Below are 22,382 nucleotides of genomic sequence, written 5' to 3'. Positions count from 1 at the left end.
GGGTCGAGTCATAGTTATAGTTAGTTAAAGAGTCAATAAATCCCATATTAATAATTGCAAGTGGTTGACCCGCATTTAAAGAAAGGGACTACAGTTAGTTGCAAACGGGCCATGGTATTAGATAGATGGTATTAAGAGAACCATGGTACTAACCCATGGTATTGCATGTATGAATCCTATATAAAGGATAGAAACTCCCCATTGAGGAGCATCATGTCTTATTTTGTAATCGAGCCCTGCTCTATTGGAGGTTGCCCCTCGAAGAGGCAAGTGAACATTGCTTTCATCTCTGAATAATAAAATACATGATGTTATTTCTCATTTTGTTTTGTGTTCTGGGTTGTGTTTCTTCATATATTTGGTATTCTGGCATCTTCTCGCAGGTCAAGAGCATAACAAGTGGTATCAAAGCGCTTTCCAAGGCCAGTTGTATCTCCATTTTTAGCAGAATTTTTTTTTTGGCTAGAGACGTGTTCTGGCGTCTTTAAACCACGGGATCTGTCATTGAGCGCATAAACCTGCGAATTTGGAGAGGCATACACGTAGGAAATACAAGAGGTGGTCACGCTTGTTGGACTCCCTTGTAACCCCTGTGGGTAACCCTTTGCGTAGTAGCGCATTAGATAGAACTGCACACGGACTGTCTTCCACGTACCCTCTGGGTATATCGGAAGCCCCCTAGGCTCACCTGAAACCTCGCCGTAGATAAACCGTCGATCGTCTTACTACTATAGTACACCAAGAACAGCACTCGAGGAGATTACTCGCACGTACGATAGGGTAGTTGGGTAGTACGGCTAAGGGTACGGTTGATCCTCCTTAGTTAGTGCCCTAAAAGATTGGGTCGAGTACTACTGTTGGACCCTTATGTATTTTGCGATTTGTAGCACTCTCGAGACGCTTATAAGAGACTTAGTCCATAAGAATCATGACAAGGAGCTGAGCAAGGTGGTACCATTCACTTGTCAGCTTCAATTTTCGGGTGGTCCCAAATTTTTTCACAGTGACGACAAGTGACCCGGATCTGTGTATGGTAGAAACCAGAGCTCAAGCCATGGCCAATGAGAAGATGGAGACCATTGAAAAACGGTTGGAGGCTTTAACGGCGCAGATCCAAACATTAACAGACAAAGTCACAAATGGCAAGTCGGCATTACAATCGAAGGCATATGCTTTTAATGAAGACCATGAAGGAGAATCTAGCCATCATCTTCACTTCCATGGAAATCACCAACATTCCCACCCTCGACCACCCAAGCTAGACATGTACAAATTTGATGGCTCTAATCCGGCAATATGGCTATCACAAATGGACCAATATTTCACTTTGAATTACATCGTAGATGATGATACTAAGCTACGAGTGGGAGGCCTTTACTTGGACCAAGAAAGATGGCAATGGTGGCAATGGCATCAGAAATGCTATCCAAGGACAATTACTTGGCAGGTGTTTGCAAAATCCATTTGTGACCGCTTTGACCGTGAATCTAATTTTTTGGGTCATCTTACTAAGCTCAGATAGACAAGCACAGTAAACAACTATATTACAGCCTTTGAGACATTAGCCTTTCGCACAACAAGCCTAGGAGATGAACTCTACTTGGAAGGTTTTATAAGTGGTCCCAAAGACGCCATCGAAGCCCACGTTCGGATGCACCACCCAGCCACATGGATGGAAGCTTGCATAAAGGTTATCGAAGTGGAATGTGCTTTAGCGGCCTAGTTGCCTCGTCCAAATTTCATAGCCAAAGGACGCTACCCAAACACTTAAGGTTCAAAAGGTGTCCCCCGTAGAAATGGTTGAAAGAAGAAAGCAAGGATTGTGTTACTATTGTGATGACAAATACTCCTCGGGGCATAAATGCAAGGAACCCAAATTCTTTCAAATTGATGCTACTGATCATAGTTCATCTGAGGAAGCCCTACCCTTTGAGGGACAAGAGGAGGAAGATGAGGACAACCGACAGGACAATGAGCTCCCAGCTACACCAAAAGAACCAGTTATATTGTTCCATGCTTTGGCAGGCATTTCTTCTCCCCAAACTCTCAAAATCAGAGGTTTCATTAAACATCGCCCCTGTAGTAGTATTGATTGATAATAACTTTATCCATGAGAGAGTCGCAGAAGTTGTGCATTGTTTTGTCATAGTAGTCTCTAATTTCCAAGTCCAGATTGCTGATGGGGGGACAATGAAATGTGAAGGCCACTGTGAAAATATCAAACTTCAGATGGGAGATTACCACCTAAAGACCCACATGTTTGCCATCAACATGGGTGGTTGTGACATTGTCTTGGGTGTTGAATGGCTCCACACACTAGGCCCAATCACAATGGATTTCCAAGAGTTATATATGAGCTTTAAGCAGAAGGACCACACGCATACCCTTCGCGGACTCCAGGCAGGTACTCCTTCTATCATCAGCTCGCATCGAATGGAAAAGTTGTTAAAAAAGGGCCATCATGGAGTTATCGCCCAATTTAATGCCATCCAGGCCATCGAGCCCACTACTCTTCATATTCATCCTGAGATGCAACAAGTCTTAAATAGCCACCCGCAGGTCTTTGACAAACCTCATGAGCTTCCACCCTCTAGAGGGGAACATGATCATAGCATCACTTTGGTCCCAAGGGCACAACCACCGAATGTGCGCCCATATAGATACCCTTTCGCCCAAAAGAATGAAATTGAAAAAATCATCAAGGAACTCCTGGAAGCCGGTGTCATTCATCCTAGCATCAGTCCTTATTCATCAACTGTGGCCATGGTGCTTAAGAAAGATGGGGAATGGCGCATGTGTCCAGAATTCAGGGCCCTCAACAAGCTTACGGTCAAAGATAAATTCCCCATCCTGATTGTTGATGATTTGTTGGATGAACTAAATGATGCTCAATTCTTTACTAAGCTAGTTCTTCGCTTGGGCTATCACCAAATACACATGAAAGAAGTAAACATTTCCAAGATTACTTCCAAACTCATGAAGGCCATTATGAATTCCTGGTTATGCCATTTGGTCTCTGTAATGCCCGATCCACTTTTCAGAGCCTCATGAATCACCTGCTCAAACCGTATCTCAAAAAATTTGTCCTCGTTTTCTTTGATGACATTCTCGTCTACAACCTCACCTAGGAAAAACATCTTCAACATGTAGACCTGCTCTTGCAACTGCTCCGGAAGCATAAATTATTTGTCAAATTGTCCAAGTGCTCTTTTGGCATGGAAGAAGTCGATTATTTGGGCCACATTGTGGGGCGTGAAGGTGTCAGGGTGGGTCCCAAAAGATCCAGGAAATGCAAGATTGGCCCCAACCAAAGACCTTGAAGAGTTTGAGAGGATTCTTTGGTCTCACCGACTACTATCGCAAGTCCATAATTATGGTCGCATTGCTAGACCCCTCACTCACCTTCTCAAGAAAAATTCATTCCTTTGGACTGATGAAACACAACAGACGTTTATAGCTCTCAAACAAGCCATGTGTTCCACTCCTGTATTGGCACTACCCAACTTCACCAAATCTTTTGTGATTGAATGTGATGCTTCAGGTATGGGTATTGGGGCTGTCTTAATGCAGGAAGCTCGACCCTTGGCCTTCACCAGCCAAAAACTAAGTGGCAAACATTTGGGACAATATACCTATGAGAAGGAGATGATGGCCATCTTACATGCAGTGGATACTTAGTGACCATACTTATTGGGGCGGTGTTTCCAAATCCGCACAGGCCATCAAAGGCTTAAATATTTTTTGGAACAACGGTTATCCTCACCACAGCAAAATAAATGGCTAGCCAAAATGCTGGGATATGATTATGAGATAATTTACAAGAAAGGGCACGAAAATGTCGTAGCGAATGCTTTATCACGCCAATTTGAGGAGGACATCACCCTGCTAGCAATCTCTCTTCCCATTCCAGATTGGATTGAAGAAGCCGCAAGAAATGGTTTCACATCCTTCGCTCTCCCAACTCAGTAATAACTTTCAGGCAGATCCTACTTCCACAGTGGGCTACTATTGGAAGGATGAGATTCTTCACTACAAGGATAGAGTAGTGATATCACCGACATCCACCCTCAAAACGCGTATTTTGGCAGAGTTGCACTCATCTCCCATTGTAGGCCATGCAAGCCTTAAGAAGACTTATGCTCGCACTCGTCATTCCTTCTTTTAGACAGGCATGAAAACTGACATTCTTACTTTTGTAGCTGAATGTGATGTGCCTCAGCGCCATAAAGGAGAAACAGTCGAGTCCCCAAGCACTTTACAACCATTGCCCATCCCTGCCTCAATCTAGACTGATGTTTCTATGGATTTCATTACTGGTCTTCCGAAGTCAGGCAATAAGTCAGTCATCATGGTGGCTGTGGACAGACTTTCTAAGTATGCTCATTTTTGCGCCTTACCCCACCCTTTTACCCCCACTTTGGTGGCTCAAGCTTTCATGGACCAGATCTTCAAATTGCATGGCATGCCCACTTTTTTTTGTCTGATCATGACCTGATCTTCACCAGTAACTTTTGGCAGGAACTTTTCAAGCTACAAGGCACCCAACTCCAACTAAGTACTTCCTATCATCCCAAAATGATGGTCAAACTAAAGCAATCAACAAATGTCTGGAGACCTACCTCAGGTGCTTCACTTCAAAAAAGCAACATCAATGGGTACAATGGTTACCTTTAGTTGAATGGTGGTATAATACTAACTATCATGCCGCCACCAAGATGACTCCATATGAAGCAGTTTATGGTCAACTCCCCCCTTCACCTACTTCTTATATCCTTGGATGCTCTAAGGTGCAAGCAGTGGATCAACTCCTACAAAACCGTGAAACCATGCTAGCCCGTCTCAAAGATAATCTCCATCAAGCTCAAAATCGCATGAAGCAACAGGCAGACCAACATCGTTCGGAGCGCACATTTCAAGAAGGGGATAAGGTATTCTTGAGGCTGCAACCATACAAGCAAACACCACTCAAAGGCAAGGGTTGTCGGAAATTATCTCCAAAATTATACGGACCTTATCAAATACTTCAGCGCATTGGTGAAGTAGCCTACAAGCTAGCCTTGCCACCCACTGCAAAAATCCATCCCGTCTTCCATGTATCATGCCTCAAGAAAGTGGTGGGGAACAATTGCATAATTCAAACCAGTCTACCTGAATTGGATGAAGAAGGTTCAATCTGGCTCCAACCTGAATAGGTCCTTGACACGCGAGAACGACATCTGCACGGTCGCACGATCAAGGAAGTCCTTGTCAAGTGGAAAGACACCTCTCCAGAAGATGCGACTTGGGAACCAACCATTATTCTTCAACAGTTTCCGCAGCTTCAGCCTTGAGGACAAGGCTGTTTTTATGGGGGAGGGCATGTTAGGGTCCAACCCTAACCCCCTTATTTATGTAATAGGGTCGAGTCATAGTTATAGTTAGTTAAAGAGTCAATAAAGCCCATATTAATAATTGTAAGTGGTTGACCCACATTTAAAGAAAGGGACCACAGTTAGTTGCAAACGGGCCATGGTATTAGATAGATGGTATTAAGAGAACCATGGTACTGACCCATGGTATTGCATGTATGAATCCTATATAAAGGATACAGACTCCCCATTCAGGAGCGTCGTGTCTTATTTTGTAATCAAGCCCTGCTCTATTGGAGGTTGCCCCCTCAAAGAGGCAAGTGAACATTGCTTTCATCTCTGAATAATAAAATACATGTTGTTATTTCTCATTTTGTTCTATGTTCTGGGTTGTTTCTTCGTATATTTGGTATTCTGGCATCTTCTCGCAGGTCAAGAACATAACAAAGTGGGATTATTAATTATCACCATTTCTTTCACTGAAAAGTATTGACCTGTATGCTTTCAATAGCAAGAAAGATAATAAAGATGACTCGTTAGAATGAACGAAAGGGAAGAATGACTTTAAATAAGCTTTGATCTTACTAAAGTTTTAGTTCTTTGTAGTATTAATTTGTATGTTTTCAGACAAATTAAGAGTTAATAAAGAGAAACCCTTTCAAGACAAGGGAATAAATACATAGTTTTAAATAAAGCTTTATTTTAAAATGCTAGGCTTAATAGTAAGCTTGATTATAGTAAGTTCAAATGGTAGCAATGTTGGGATTTTGTAAGCATTATTGTCAGACACGAAAACATTTAAAAATAGAAAATATCACACGATGTATCATGTAAATGGTAGTAGGTATTTACAATAGGAAAAAAAAAGCATGAATCACTAAGCATAGTTACCATCATCTAATGGGGTAATCTCATAATTAAACAATCTTGTTTGAATGGTTGGTTGACAAAAAAGAAGAAAATTTTACAAATTAAGGAAAATGGAGATACCACGGAAAATCTTTGTAGTTATGATGTAAAAATGTCAATGTGATCACTTTTATCTATTTTTAAGTGTATGACAAGTATAAAAAAAGTATCACTTTAAATGTTGGATTGCATACCTATTGAAGGCCATTGATTGGAACGTGGAATCGCTTTCCCTTATCGACATTAACTTCAAAAGCTTTGAGACTGATGCAAGAACTCTCCTTCCAATCCCCTAGAAAAGCGAATATATGAAAAATTACAAAGTGAAATAGTTCAATGGATTGATTTTTCAGAGTTGCGTACAACGAGATGTAATTACAAACAGAAGTATATAACCAGACACTAATCCACATCTAACCTTCGGGTTGCATGGAAGGATTAAGAGATTCTACTTGATATGGAGTGTAACCTCAATGGTTCTCGTTCTGCAACAATTTCATCTTTTCCTCCTCCAGAAGGGCAAAAAGCGATCGACTTTACTCGAAGACTTCGTCCAAACAATTTTAATTCCATGATGGAGGACATAAAAAATCCAGAGTCCACATATGCATATATATAGATCAATCAATCATTCCATAAATAATAAACTTAATCGATTCTGCCTAAATCAATGAACTAAATCAAAAGGCAAGGAAAAGAAAGTTGAAAATTAAAATCGAAAGCTAGAAATACCTTTTGAACTTGTGCTACAATCACCGTAAGGTCAAGATTAGAAAGATCTATGTAGGAAAGATTCATAGGCCTAGAATAATGTACATTGGGCATCATGAATTATTTTCCTTTTTGTCCTTTGTTTCCGTTGATACCTTCAAAAGGTGCTCCTTGTTCATAGATGCCAAGAGATAGCTACTTCTCCTCTGCTATGAATGAATGCAAAAGAAACCTATGTTATCAATGAATGTGAAAAGAAACCTGAGACCATGATTGTCGACTTTATTAGTGCCACCATTATGATTGTTGGCCTAGGAATGCAACAACCACCATTACCCATTACACTTTCTTTAATGTTGCCACAACCTCCTATTGCCTGCATGCCATAGACTCTATAGTCTATAACCTAGTAAGAGAATTGGAATTTTCGGAAATGTCTAGCAAACTCGCAACCCTTCATAGGGCATTTTATAATTATTATAATTATTATTATTTAATTTTTTTTAATCTGTGTAAATCAAAATTTAAATTGTTTCTTTTCGGGGAAATTTTGCCAACCACTTCTTTGACATGCTAGAGGGCTCCAGACGTGTTGTGACGTGTTCAATTTTAAACATTGTATGTGTTGCCTCATGTTTTAGCAGCGATGATAAATCGTCCTAGATCACTTCGTATTTTCCCCTTTTTGGGCGAGTTTTCTTTCTGCATATTTTTGTTATCTTCATAAAATTGAAGATTTAGGTTGTTTTAAAATGGGTTAAACTTAACGCATAGTCTAACAAGGTGGCAAAATTGCATAGAAAACAATGGAAATTTCGGCAAGATTTTGATAAAATCTGGCTGAAATTTTGGGAAATCTAGGTTACAACTGTTAAGTTTTAAGATTTTGGGTGCCTCATGGGTTTTTGATAGTGTTGAATCCATTTCCACCATCAAACTAGGATTCAAGCACTGCCATTGTCAGATTTATTTTAGAAAAAAAGGGTCAGATTCCACTGACATTTTGTCGTCAGGGCAAATTTATCAGCTCAGTAGAAAACTCTTAGAATTAATAGGGGTTAAGTTTTATGGACAAAGTTCTCTTCCCAAAGATAGAACTCTATTCAATTTTGTGATATAATTTCAAGGGAATTTACAACTAAATTTGTCTTAAAAAACAAAACACTTTAAGTGATGTTTACTCCATAGTTATGTTGTTGTGTTGTTCTATTGACATTTTGTTGTAGTCAAGATTTCATGAAGAGACAATTAGAAAATATGTCGATTGTTAGAGAACATAGATGGGTGGGGTTGAGTCTTGGGTGAGGGATTTATCGAGTGTGGTGGATATGATCATCAATGCAATCTATTGGTAAACCCTTGGGTATGTCCAATATACAGTTAAGGAGGGTCACTTTACCTTATATGTAGCACCCCATGGTATGATAATGAAGGAGGGTTAGGTCCTTTGAAATTTTCCAATTGCTTGACTCTTCATTTCTCCATTTTCCTCACAGTTTCTAATATGCTCTATGAACCATTTCACTCCTCTACTTTGGTTCAACAATGTATTTTTGTTTTGTCCTAATTTCACTTTGCATTTTTATCTCTCCTTGTTCTGAATTTGTATTTTCTCACCTTAATTCTATGCTACATTTCAACTATGTATTTCTATATGGATTCTACATTTCACATGCATAATGTTAACACTAATGCCCTAGTTCTGTTTTGTATTTTCAATTCGAATCTGCGTTTTCAGTTCAACTTTATGTTTTTTTCTCAACTTTGTAATTCAAATACACAACACTAAAATTATATTGGGCTTGCATCAACTATACTAAAGGGGATTACATGGGTTCAAGTTAGTCTAGTTTTACATGAAGGAATTACCCTAGTTATGTTGAAAGGTGTAAAACTAAACTTATTTGTATTTCAAGTCATTCTTTCCATGGTGATAATGTCAGCATTATAGCGAGAAATATCCCTGCTATGGATAATCCCATGGAATGTGAAAAAACCCAGTTTTATTTTTTTTTATTTTTTTAAATAATTAATATCATTACAATCATCCCAACATTATCATGAGAAATAGACCTACTTGAATTGTTTGTTTTGAAGTGCGTCATGTCATAGTAGTCATGCGAACATATAGCAAGAAATATGCATGTGAATTGTTTATTTTCTATGTAATAGTGTCATAATAGTCATTCTAATGGTATAGCGATAAATATGCATGTCTAAATTGTTTTTTATTTTAAATAATTCATGCCATGATAGTCATACCAATGATATATCAATAATTCATGCCACAATAGTCATACCAATGATATAGCAATAAATATGCATGCTATGTATGTCTTTTAACATCATAAAGGTCATGTCGATAATATAGCAATATGTACCTTGATTATATGTGTTTTCTTAACATAAAACCAATTAAAAAAATGATCTTTATATAATACATGTCATCATGGTCATGTTGATGTTATGTTTTTAAATAAAACCCCAAAGTTATTTCAAATGTTGTTTGATACCACACAAGTTCCTATTTTTTGTTTTCTTTTTTCTTTTTTCTATTATGGTTTTGTAAATGCTTACAATATTTCATGTTTAACTAAAAACCTATGATCTAGCGCAAAGGTTGTTTGTTTATAATGAAAGCTCATAATTATGTGTTTTATGCGATTTATGGTGCAACAATCATGTCAATGTTATACCAACAAATGTGGTTGTTATTATCTCCGCTGCAAGCAGTAGATGTTGAATTTGGTTTTTTGTCAAACCATATTAGTTTGGCTTTGACCAAAAACCCAATGCAATATTTCTATAGGTTAACATTATAAATTAAAATTTATTATTTTTTAAAATAATTAAATTTATTTATGTTCAATTTGATCAGTTATCAAATTGGACATGTTATTTGTTAGGGTCCAACCCTAACCCCCTTATTTATGTAATAGGGTCGAGTCATAGTTATAGTTAGTTAAAGAGTCAATAAAGCCCATATTAATAATTGTAAGTGGTTGACACACATTTAAAGAAGGGACCACAGTTAGTTGCAAACAGGCCATGGTATTAGATAGATGGTATTAATAAGAACCATGGTACTGACCAATGGTATTGCATGTATGAATCCTATATAAAGGATGGAGACTCCCCTTGAGGAGTGTCGTGTCTTATTTTGTAATTGAGCCCAACTCTATTGGAGGTTGCCCCCTCGAAAAGGCAAGTGAACATTGCTTTCCTTTCTGAATAATAAAATACACGCTGTTATTTCTTATTGTTCTGCGTTTTGGGTATATTTCTTCGCATATTTGGTATTCTGGTATCTTCTCGTAGGTCAAAAGCATAACAAGTGGTATCAGAGCACTTTCCAGGGCCGGTGGGATCTCCATTTTTAGTAGAATTTTTTTTGGCTAGAGACGTGTTCCGACGTCTTTAAACCACAGGATCTGTCGTTGAGCGCATAAACCTGCGGATTTGGGGAGGCATGCACGCAGGAAATACAAGAGGTGGTCACGCTTGTTGGACTCCCTTGTAACCCCTGTGGGTACCCCTTCGAGTAGTAGCACATTAGATAGAACTGCACATGGACTGTCTTCCAAGTACCCTCTGGGTATATCGGAAGCCCCTTAGGCTCTCTTGAAACCTCGCCATAGATAAACCGTCGGCCGTCTTGCTGCTACAGTACACCGAGAACAACACTCGGGGAGATTACTTGTGTGTACGATAGGGTAGTCGGGTTGTACGGCTAAGGGTACGATTGATCCTCCTTGGTTAGTGCCCTGAAAGATTGGGCCGAGTACTACTATCGGACCCTTATGTATATTGCGATCTGTAGCACCTGACACTCCTTGAGACCATAGTTCCCTTGTCTCTCTCTAGATCACACATCATCTTTGCCAGATCAGATCTAGCAGGTTGGGCTCTGTCGTAGCCGCAACAATTAGTTCTGCCATTCAAATCTATCAGATCCGCCATTCAGATCCAACAGTTTGGGTTCTGTAGCAGTCACAACAATTAGATCCGCCATTCAGATCTAGCAGCAGGGGTTCGATCACTGCCACATTCCTACTCATACTCTGCAGTTGAGGGTTTCGCCAACAGATTTGACTATTTTTGTGGCTCCTATACCTGGGCGTGATTCTCGCAGGACATTGGGCAGAATTCACTTTTATGGGAATCGGCTATTGCAGTATTCCTAAGCGAGGAGTAAAACTCCTTTCGGAGTAAAAAAATAAAAATAGGAATGCTTATAGGAGACTTGGCCCATAAGAATCAGGTCGATGGGCTTAGCAAGGTGGTACCATTCACTTGTCAACGTCAAAATTTCGGGTGGTCCCAAAAAAAATTTCACAGTAACGACAAGTTCACCGGATCTATGCATGGTACAAACCAGAGCTCAAGCTATGGCCAATGAGAAAATAAACACCCTTGAACAAAAGTTGGAGGCATTAACGAAGTAGATCCAGACCTTAAATGACACAATCACAAAGGGCAAGTCGAGGGAACAATCAGAGGCATATGATTTTAATGAAAACCTTGAGGGCGAGTCTAGCCATTCTCTTCACTTATATGGAAACCACCAACAATCCCAGTCTCGACCACCCAAGCTGGACATGTATAAATTTGATGGCTCTCATCCGGCCACATGGCTAGCACAAATGGAGCAATATTTCACATTGAATCACATCAAAGATGATGCGACTAAGCTAAGTGTGGGAAGCCTGTACTTGGACCAAGAAAGATGGCAATGGTGGCAGTGGCATCAACGCTGCTATGTAAGGCCAATGACTTGGCAGATATTCTCAAAAGCCCTTTCTGATCACTTTGACCATGAATCTAACTTTTTGGGTCGTCTTACTAAGCTCCGACAGACAGGCACAGTGCAAGAATATATTAAAGCCTTTGAAGCATTAGCCTTCCGCACAGGAGGTCTAGTAGATGAATTCTACTTGGAATGTTTTGTCAATGGTCTCAAAGATGCCATACAAGCCCACGTCCGACTGCAACACCCAGTCTCATGGCTGGCAGCTTGCAAGATAGCTCGTGAAGTAGAACACGCGTTAGCGGCCTAGTCGACTCGTCCAAATTTCATAGCCAAGGGATGCCCCACCCAGGCTCCGAGCACTACCCAAACACTTAAGGTTCAAAAGGTGTCACCAGCAGAAATGGCAGAAAGAAGAAAGCAAGGATTGTGTTACTACTGTGATGAGAAATACTCCCCGGGGCATAAATGCAAGGAACCCAAATTCTTTCAAATTGATGCTATTGATCACAGTTCATCTGAGGAAGCCCCACCATTTGAGGAACCAGAGGAGGAAGATGAGGACAACCAGCCGGACAATGAGCTCCCAGCTACACTTGAAGAACTAGTTATCTCGCTTCATGCTTTGGCAGGAATTTCTTCTCCCCAAACTCTCAAAATCAGAGGTTTTATTAAGCATCACCTTGTAGTAGTCTTGATTGATAGTGGCAGTACACATAACTTTATCCATCAAAGAGTCGTTGAAGTAGTGCATTGTTTTGTCAGAGCAGTCTCTAATTTCCAGGTCCAGATTGTTGATGGGGGGACAATGAAATGTGAAGGCCGCTGTGAAAATGTCAAACTTCAAATGGGGGATTATCACCTAAAGACCCACATGTTTTCCATCAACATGGGTGGGTGTGACATTGTCTTGGGTGCTGAATGGCTCCGCACACTCGGCCCAATCACAATGGATTTCCAGGAGTTATATATGAGCTTTAAGCAGAATAACCACACACATACCCTCCGTGGACTCCAGGCAGGTGCTCCTTCTATCATTAGCTCGCATAGGATGGAAAAATTGTTAAAAAAGGGCCACCATGGAGTTATAGCCCAATTTAATGCCATCCAGGCCTTCGAACCCACTTCTCTTCATATTCATCCTGAGATGCAACAGGTCTTAAACAACCATCTGCAGGTCTTTGACAAGCCTCATGAGCTTCCACCCTCGAGAGGGGAACATGATCATAGCATTACTTTGGTCCCAGGGGCACAACCACCAAATGTGCGCCCATATAGATATCCTTTCGCCCAAAAGAATGAAATTGAAAAAATCATCAAGGAACTCCTGGAAGCCGGTGTCATTCGTCCTAGCATTAGTCCTTATTCATCGCCTGTGGTCATGGTGCTCAAGAAAGATGGGGAATGGCATATGTGTCCAGACTTCAGGGCCCTCAACAAGCTGACGGTCAAAGATAAATTTCCCATCTCGGTTGTTGATGATTTGTTGGATGAACTAAATGGGGCTCAATTCTTTACTAAGATCGACCTTCGCTCGAGCTATCACCAAATTTGCATGAAAGAAGTAGATATCCCAAAGACTGCTTTCTGAACTCATGAAAGCCATTATGAATTCCTGGTCATGCCATTTGGTCTCTGTAATGCCCCATCCACTTTTCAGAGCCTCATGAATCACCTGCTCAAAACACATCTCAGAAAATTTGTCCTTGTTTTCTTTGATGACATCCTCATCTACAGCCTCACCTGGGAAAAACATCTTCAGCATGTAGATCTGCTCTTGCAACTGCTCCGGAAGCATAAATTATTTATCAAATTGTCCAAGTGCTCTTTTGGCATGGAAGAAGTTGAGCATTTGGGCCCCATTGTGGGGCGTGAAGATGTCAGGGTGGATCCCAAAAAGATCCAGGCAATGCAGGATTGGCCTCAACCAAAGACCTTGAAGAGCTTGAGAGGATTTTTGGGTCTCTCCAGCTACTATCGCAAATTTGTCCACAATTATGGTCGCATTGCTAGACCCCTCACTCACCTTCTCAATAAAAATTCATTCCTCTGAATGATGAAGCGCAACATGCATTTATAGCTCTCAAACATGCCATGTGTTCCACTGCTGTATTGGCACTACCCGACTTCACCAAATCTTTTGTGATTGAATGCGATGCTTCAGGTACAGGTATTGGGGCTATCTTAACGCAGGAAGGTCGACCCTTGGCCTTCACTAGCCAACAACTAAGTGGGACAAATCTGGGACAATCTACCTATGAGAAGGAGATGATGGCCATCTTACATGCAGTGGATACTTGGCGACCATACTTATTAGGGCGGCATTTCCAAATCCGCACAGACCATCAAAGCCTTAAATATTTTTTGGAGCAATGCCTATCCTTGCCACAACAAAATAAATGGCTAGCCAAAATGTTGGGATATGATTATGAGATAATTTACAAGAAAGGGTGCGAAAAATGTCGTAGCAGATGCTTTATCTCGCCAATTTGAGGAGGAAAGCACCCTGCTAGAAATCTTCCTTCCCATTCCAAAGTGGATTGAAGAGGCTCACAAGGAATGGTTTTCACATCCTTTTCTCTCCCAACTTATTAATAAATTGCAGGCGGATCCAAATTCCATAGCGGGCTACTCTTGGAAGGATGAGATTCTTCGCTACAAGGACAAAGTAGTAATATCACCAACATCCACCCTCAAAAGTCACATTTTGGCAGAGTTGCACTCATCTCCCACTGCAAGCCATTCAGGCTTTCAGAAGACTTATGCTCGCACTCGACGTTCATTCTTTTGGACAGGCATGAAAAAGGACATTCTTACTTTTGTAGCTGAGTGTGATGTGTGTCAGTGCCACAAAGGAGAAACAGTCAAATCCCCAGGCACATTACAGCCATTGCCCATCCTTGCCTCAATCTGGACAGAGGTTTCTATGGATTTCATTACGGGTCTTCCGAAGTCAGGCAACAAGTCAGTCATCATGGTGGTTGTGGACAAACTTTCTAAGTATGCTCATTTTTGCGCCCTACCCCACCCTTTTACACCAACTTTGGTGGCTCAATCTTTCATGGAATATATCTTCAAATTGCATGGCATGCCCACTTCCATTGTGTCTGATCGTGACCCGATCTTCACCAGTAACTTTTGGCAGGAACTCTTCAGGCTACAAGGTACCCAACTACAACTCAGTACTTCCTATCATCCCCAAACTAATGGTCAAACTGAAGCAATCAAAAAATGTCTGGAGACCTACCTCAGGTGTTTCACTTCAGAAAAAGCAACATTTATGGGTACAGTGGTTACCTCTAGCCAAATGGTGGTATAATACTAACTATCATGCCACCACCAAAATGACTCCATATGAAGCAGTTTATGGTCAACTCCCTCCTTCACCTACTTCTTATATCCAGGGATGCTCGAAGGTACAAGCAGTGGATCAACTCCTACAGAACCGTGCAACCATGCTGGCCCACCTCAAAGAGAATCTCCATCAAGCTCAAAATCACATGAAGCAATAGGTAGACCAACATCGTTCAGAGTGCAAATTTCAAGAAGGGGATCATGTATTCTCGAGGCTGCAACCATATAAGCAGACACCACTCAAAGAAAAGGGTTGTCAAAAATTATCTCCAAAATTCTACGGACCGTATCAAATACTTCAGCGCATCGGAGAAGTAGCCTACAAGCTAGCCTTGCCACCCACTGCAAAAATCCATCCTGTCTTCCATGTCTCATGCCTCAAGAAAGTGGTTGGGAACCATTGTAGAATTCAAACTAGTCTACCGGAATTGGATGAAGAAGGTTCAATCTGGCTCCAACCTGAATAGGTTCTTGACACGTGAGAATGGCACCTGCGTGGCTGCACGATCAAGGAAGTCCTCGTCAAGTGGAAAGACACCTCTCCAGAAGATGCGACCTGGGAACTAGCCATTGTTCTTTAGCAGTTTCTGCAGCTTCAGCCTTGAGGACAAGGCTATTTTTATGGGGGAGGGCATGTTAGGGTCCAACCCTAACCCCCTTATTTATGTAATAGGGTCGAGTAAAGCCCATATTAATAATTGTAAGTGGTTGACCCGCATTTAAAGAAGGGACCACAGTTAGTTGCAAATGGGCCATGGTATTAGATAGATGGTATTAACAAGAACCATGGTACTGACCCATGGTATTGCATGCATGAATCCTATATAAATAGAGACTCCCCTTGAGGAGCATCGTGTCTTATTTTGTAATTAAACCCAACTCTATTGGAGGTTGCCCCCTCGAAGAGGCAAGTGAACATTGTTTTCCTTTCTGAATAATAAAATACATGCTGTTATTTCTTATTGTTCTGTGTTCTGGGTATATTTCTTTGCATATTTGGTATTCTAGTATCTTCTCGCAGGTCAAAAGCATAACATTATTGCTCATTGCTTTGGAATTTGTTATATGCATTTAAGGCAGTTATACTTGGTTGTCAACCTGCACTGTTGGTTGGTTGGTACATTGATCCTGAGCCCAGTTGAATGCATCGACGACTGAATACATCCCTCCTGCCATATAATTTATTTATTTCTTTTAATCTTAGAGGTTCCTTTCTATTCCATTTCAAAAACATGCATATTTTACATAAACATTGTCCATGATCAAATGACCTCAACCTTCGCATTGGGAAACTAGGTTTGTTGGCCATTTAACAACGTTATAAGCCATCCAAAATCTGAAAAGTCCGAGAATGTTTAGCAAGGCTATATAGACCTAATTATCTTTGAGTCTCCTATTTATTGTATGACTGTAACAAAAAAACAAAGACGGTGTACCATTCATTTATACATAATAAATTTTAAGTTTCTAGACTATGATGATCAAACTATTACTCATCAGAAGATTCTATTGGCGTAAGTTCTTTGGCACTGGATCCCGGTAGTTCAGTTTGTGGAAGGCAAGGGATATGCTTCTCAATGCGACTTAGATGAGCATTTTGTTGTTGAATCTAGTGTTGAATGAAATGGGATTCCCTGTTGATTTCCTGCATTTTTGTAGTTGACTTTGAAGTTTCGGCAGTGGAGGTGGTTAAATATTTTGCTAAGAGGTTTTTCATCATCCAATAGAGATAAAGGGTCTGCTGAAACTAGGTGTATCGGCCTCTGGAATGGTTAGGGTCCGGGACAAGGTCCTATAATTCGTCGAGCTCCAGGTCATTGGCATATGCTTGTTGTTTCAATTCATTCTCCCACCCCGAGATAATCTGGCAGGCCTAACGGGTGTGTATTAGTCTGATAGGATTGTGTTACTTCCAGGATTAAGCCATTATTATTTCTACGGCCCTGGTTTCTGGTTGGACAAGGTTGAGATTGACGTCTACCACAACCACGACCTTGGCCCTGGCTACAACCACGACCACCCTTTACATTACTCCCTCTATTCGAGGAAGGCTGAGCCATCGGATATTGCTGCAAGTCACAAGGATGAGATTGAAACAAATTCTCGGACACAAAAATTGCCACCACCAAATACCTCGACCAGTTTGGAGGCCAACTAACTGGAAGATGACCCAGCGAAGGGTCCCAACGAACTTGGTGAAGAAATGACCCTGTAGGATTTAGACAACAATATAAAGTAGGACGATAAACATTAAACCAATGAAACTGAGCTTTCCCCACCCCAATGACATGGGTTCGATGAGATAAACCACCACCAACATTCTGGAGGTCACAATAAATCCATAAACAGGAGATAATATCCAAGTCCAAACATACCCTCACAAACCTTCCCCATATTAAACCAGGAAGAGGGTCTTTCTAAAAAGCAGAAGAAGGAACAAGAACCCCCATGCAAGAGATAAAAATTATGATTAGGAGCAAATTCCCAGTTTGCATGTGCACCAAGGGTGACAGTTTTATAGAATAGATAGAGAACGTTCTAATTAAGGGCTAAAAACACCCAGACAAACCAACGAAATAATTGACCCTTGGACCCCACTTCACAGGAGGGTTCGATATTAAACCAAAAGAACACCCCAGAGACATCCATCAACAGAATTGTGAGATACCAACAAAACATAGGGAGCAAGGTATTCACAAGAAAAACAATTTGAACATACTAGCGACTACAACGTTCGAGAGGAGAGATTATGCCAACTGTAACTGGGTCCTCGACCTAGGATGCCTCATGCGCTACCGCCCATATGATAAGGCCTTGGTTGAAGGATCCTGTAGAGCCTTTGTCAATTCGATCATACCAGTCTAGGCCAACCATATAAAACCCAAAAATCATGCCTCTGTATTGATGCAAGTGTCGATACTTAATTGCATTAAACAACCTCACCACCTTGCACATGGAGAGGTATGTGTGAGGGCAACCGTCCGGCCAGCCGTCGTTCCATATCATTACATTCCTGACCATGGCACAGATCCCACCAATTCCCTTCGTCCATATCTCACCTCGATCGAGGGCTCCTGTCATCTAAATTTAGATTCCCTATTGTCATATAATTTTTTTATCATAATAAAACTCGTATTGTGATTAAAGTGGAGCCCATGTCATTATTAAAGAAAAATGAAAGAGACAACACAATAAAGTGTATACAAGGCAATAAAACATATACATTCATTCATGTACATGTAGAGAGAATGTACAATTATTTATAAAGTTTCAACTACTTTGGAGATTTCTCCATCATACAAGTTGTCAAGGAAATTTCTCTATGCTAATTGTAATTAACTTATTTATTTGACAACTTTTTTTGACTTAAGTAGTTTCTGAGCCAACTTATTTATGATGCCTTTATTTTATTTTATTATTGGTTCTTGACAAAAGTGGGGATATCATGGTGATGGATTGACTTCTCAGTTCTCACTAGTTTATATTACCCAATAATTTATATTAGTATTTAATTAAAATTAAAATTTATTATAATATTTATCAATTTCAAATATAATTTCAAATTTTCAAAAATTGCAAAGTTGAATGATTTTGTCTAATCATTACACATTTACATATAAATGTCTACTCTATTATTACATAATGTTAACATATGTGAGAAAATAAACATGAATAATAACACACTTTTATAAAACAATAAAATTAAAAATATATATGTAAAGTTTTATTTTATATGATAATATAGTTATTAATAAAAGATAAGTTTAACTAATGCATTTTCGAACCATATGTATAGAAATTAGACTTTCTTCCCTTTGTTTATAAATATAAAATCTTTATATGAGATAAATAAAAATATTTTTTTTACTTCACATCTTTATATGCCCTATCACATATTAACCTTTTTTCTGACACTTGATATTCTTCTTTTAAGCATATGGATTCCTTTCACAGGGAAAAAGACGAATATATATATATATATATATATATATATATATATATATATATATATCGAGAGAGAGAGAGAGAGAGAGAGAGAGAGATTTTTAATATTTGTTATTAGACACTAAAGTCACGTAAAATTGTATGTGTCGTTGAGACATTATCAAATAAAACTCGCAATACAAGGTTTTCCATTATATTAAATGTATTACCTATATTTAAACTAAGTGAGGGACTAGCTACAATGTAGCACTTATTTTTATTGTAATCCATGTAATGCATATTTGTTTTCTATCATTCTATTCATCGTGTAGAATAAGCATTATATACTATGTTATTGTGATGTGTTTTTCTTTTCATTTGTCATGGTTGTGATGACAATGTTATAGCTTGATCTATTATGGGAACATCTAAAATCATACCAAAGCAAGGCTATATAATTGAATTTGCAACAAATAGTAGTGAATTTATGTCACATAAGCCATTCCTAAAAGCACTCCACATCAAGAACCTCCATTCTTGTTATTGAGTCTCCGCGTTGACATCTATTTACCATCTTTTCACAACCTTTAACATTTTAATCTTTTTCCACTTTTTTGTAACCCTGCCTTTATTCAATTTCAATATCTATATGTCGGATTAGGCTCAAATGTTTTCCAATGCATTTATTTTAGTATTTTGATTGAATTTATCATTAAATGTTAGAAAAATAGCATGCTTTCACCTGCCTTTGAAGTTGGGTGAGTTTGGTGATGATTACAAGTACATTTAAAGCTTACAACAATGTAATTTTTACCAACAAAGCCCAAATTGAATTTCATCTTCAATCCTTGAAGTTTTGATGGAAATTTGGGAGGATCAATGAAGTATCTTAAAAGTAAAAGAATTATGGAAGATTTGTGATCAAATATTTTAGAGAGATTTATAGGAAGATTTTTAGAGATATTGTTTTTTAATTATTAGCAAATGGTTGTAACCACGTGAGAAATATGTGGATCTTAATTTATTATTGGTTATCTTAGTTTATGAATAAATAATAGTGCTTTGTCCATTCCAAGGAGAGGACTCTTTGAGCATATGTCTAGACTATGATGGAATAAATTACATTTCAAGAGATATTGTGTCCATGTAGATTGTAGTTATGTGATTCATGTTTGCTTAAAAGATGTAGTTTTATAATTTATCTAGCTTGCAATTAGATTAGTTTATTTATATTGTAGATTAGTAGTAGCATTCTATTATATGAAAGCAAGGGCCTGCAACAAGAGAACAAAGCGTCGCTCAATATAGGACGTTTTTTAATTCCATTTGTTTATTTTTATGTAAGTATTGTATGTTTCCTTATTCATCAACAATGGAATGATGCTCTTTGGAAAGCTGGGAAGTCCGAGGTTAACAAAGAGATAACTTGGTCATAGCAAGATCCCTATAATAAGATAGATGCCCTAGCACATGGTCATCATCGAGAGTGGTTGAATTAGTTTTTAATTTCATGCGTGTGTGTTTCATTTCCATAGCTAAATTCAATTATCTTCGTTTATTTTCCACAAGAAATTCAAGTAAGATCATATTGTAAATAATCTAATTAAGCATATGTTATGCTTGCATTTCATAAGTTTACAAACTCTTGGATTGATGATTAAATGTAACAATATTTGGACATAAATCATTTGACATTTACGGTGGCATTGTTGGGGATAGGGTAAAAAAATTGTGTTTGTAGTTCTTGCATTTTACATAATTTAGAAAGCATTTGCGAGGTTCTATTTTTCTAGCAATCATGATAATTTAAACATGCATGAATAGATTTATATAGATAGATTTATTGGTAAATTATTTCAATCATTCTCACTTGTGGTGTACTAAGAACCACCATATCCACTAACCATTGGCATGAAGATCCATATGTGAAGGCATGCATCCGAAGGAGGAAACAAATGAAGGACAATGATACTTTTCAAAGGAAAATCAAGTGCTTCAAGGTACACTATCAAAGTATTGAATTCTTGCTAGTCCAAATTTGTATAATAATGTGACATTTGCTACAAAACAATCAATGTACCACAAGTTTTCTGAAGGTCATATTTAAGATCTGCAAGATGGCTATTAAAAAGTTTTGAGGAAGATTCATTAGATCATCATAGTAAACACACATACCACAAATCTCTAACACCCACATCACCATATAGGAGAAAATGGCCATTTTCAAATTTTTGTATCAAATTGACTTAAAAAATCTCTTCAAGACAGAGTTGGGACAATCAATATTTGAAGGAAAAGAAGAGGGAATTTTTAAAAACTATCCATTGTTAAGATATCCCTTAGAATCTAGTTCCCAACCCAATTTGAACCACCTAATTTTGATGACAGGTGCAAAAGTTAAGCTTAAATTAGCAATTACTTGTCATGAAATATGCATTATGACTATTCTACATCTTGACTTTTAACTAGTATATTTCGCAATCAAATAATTAAATATTTAAAACCTACTTATAAGGAACATAGACCTTCAAGTCTAGTTTACTTCACAAATTGAATAATTCCATTTAGAGGTTAGTTGAAAAAATTACGCCACATTTAGTAATTTCATGTCTTAAAACCAACATAGTTAAACTTTACCTCCTAGGTATGTTCATCAATAGTTTTGCAATATCAAATCAAGGAATAATTAAAACATGCTTCTAGTGGAGATATAAAAATGAATCTAATATAACATCCAAGTGGAATCACATTGATATGACTTTTAATGAGAGAGTTACGCCCCAGATAGTGATTGTTAGTCTAGGCATAAATTCACAAACAAATCCATCAAACATGTTGTTCCTTAACATGTTTGACACATCACTTAAATTCACTTTGAAAACATGTTTACATTGGGAGTATCCCTGTGATTATTAAAATAATATTTCTAGTGCATATACAAAAATTATTATAATTTAATATCCAAGTGAAATCACATCAAACCAACCTTTAACATAAAAATAGGCCTTCAAGTCTAGTTTAAGTCACAACTTGAATCATTCCATTTAGAGGTCAGATGAAAAAATTATGCCACATTTAGTAACTGCATGTCTTAAAACCAAAATAGTTAAACTCTACCTCCTAGGTATGTTCATCAATAGTTTTGTAATATCAAATCAAGGAATATTAAAAACATGCTCTTAATGGAGATACAAAAATGAATCCAATTTAATATCCAAGTGGAATCACATCGACCTGACTTTTAACGAAAGAGTAACACACCAAATAGTGATTGTTAGTCTAGGCAAAAATTCACAAACAACTCCATCAAGCATGTTGTTCATCAACATGTTTGACACATCACTTAAACTCACTTTGAAAACATGTTCATATTGGGAGTATCCCAATGG

The sequence above is a fragment of the Pinus tabuliformis genome, chromosome 2_2 (genome assembly GCF_031772625.1).
Source record: "Pinus tabuliformis cultivar Carrire ecotype Pingquan chromosome 2_2, CPIR1, whole genome shotgun sequence".
Classification (NCBI taxonomy): Eukaryota; Viridiplantae; Streptophyta; class Pinopsida; order Pinales; family Pinaceae; genus Pinus; species Pinus tabuliformis.
This window is presented reverse-complemented; position numbering follows the sequence as displayed.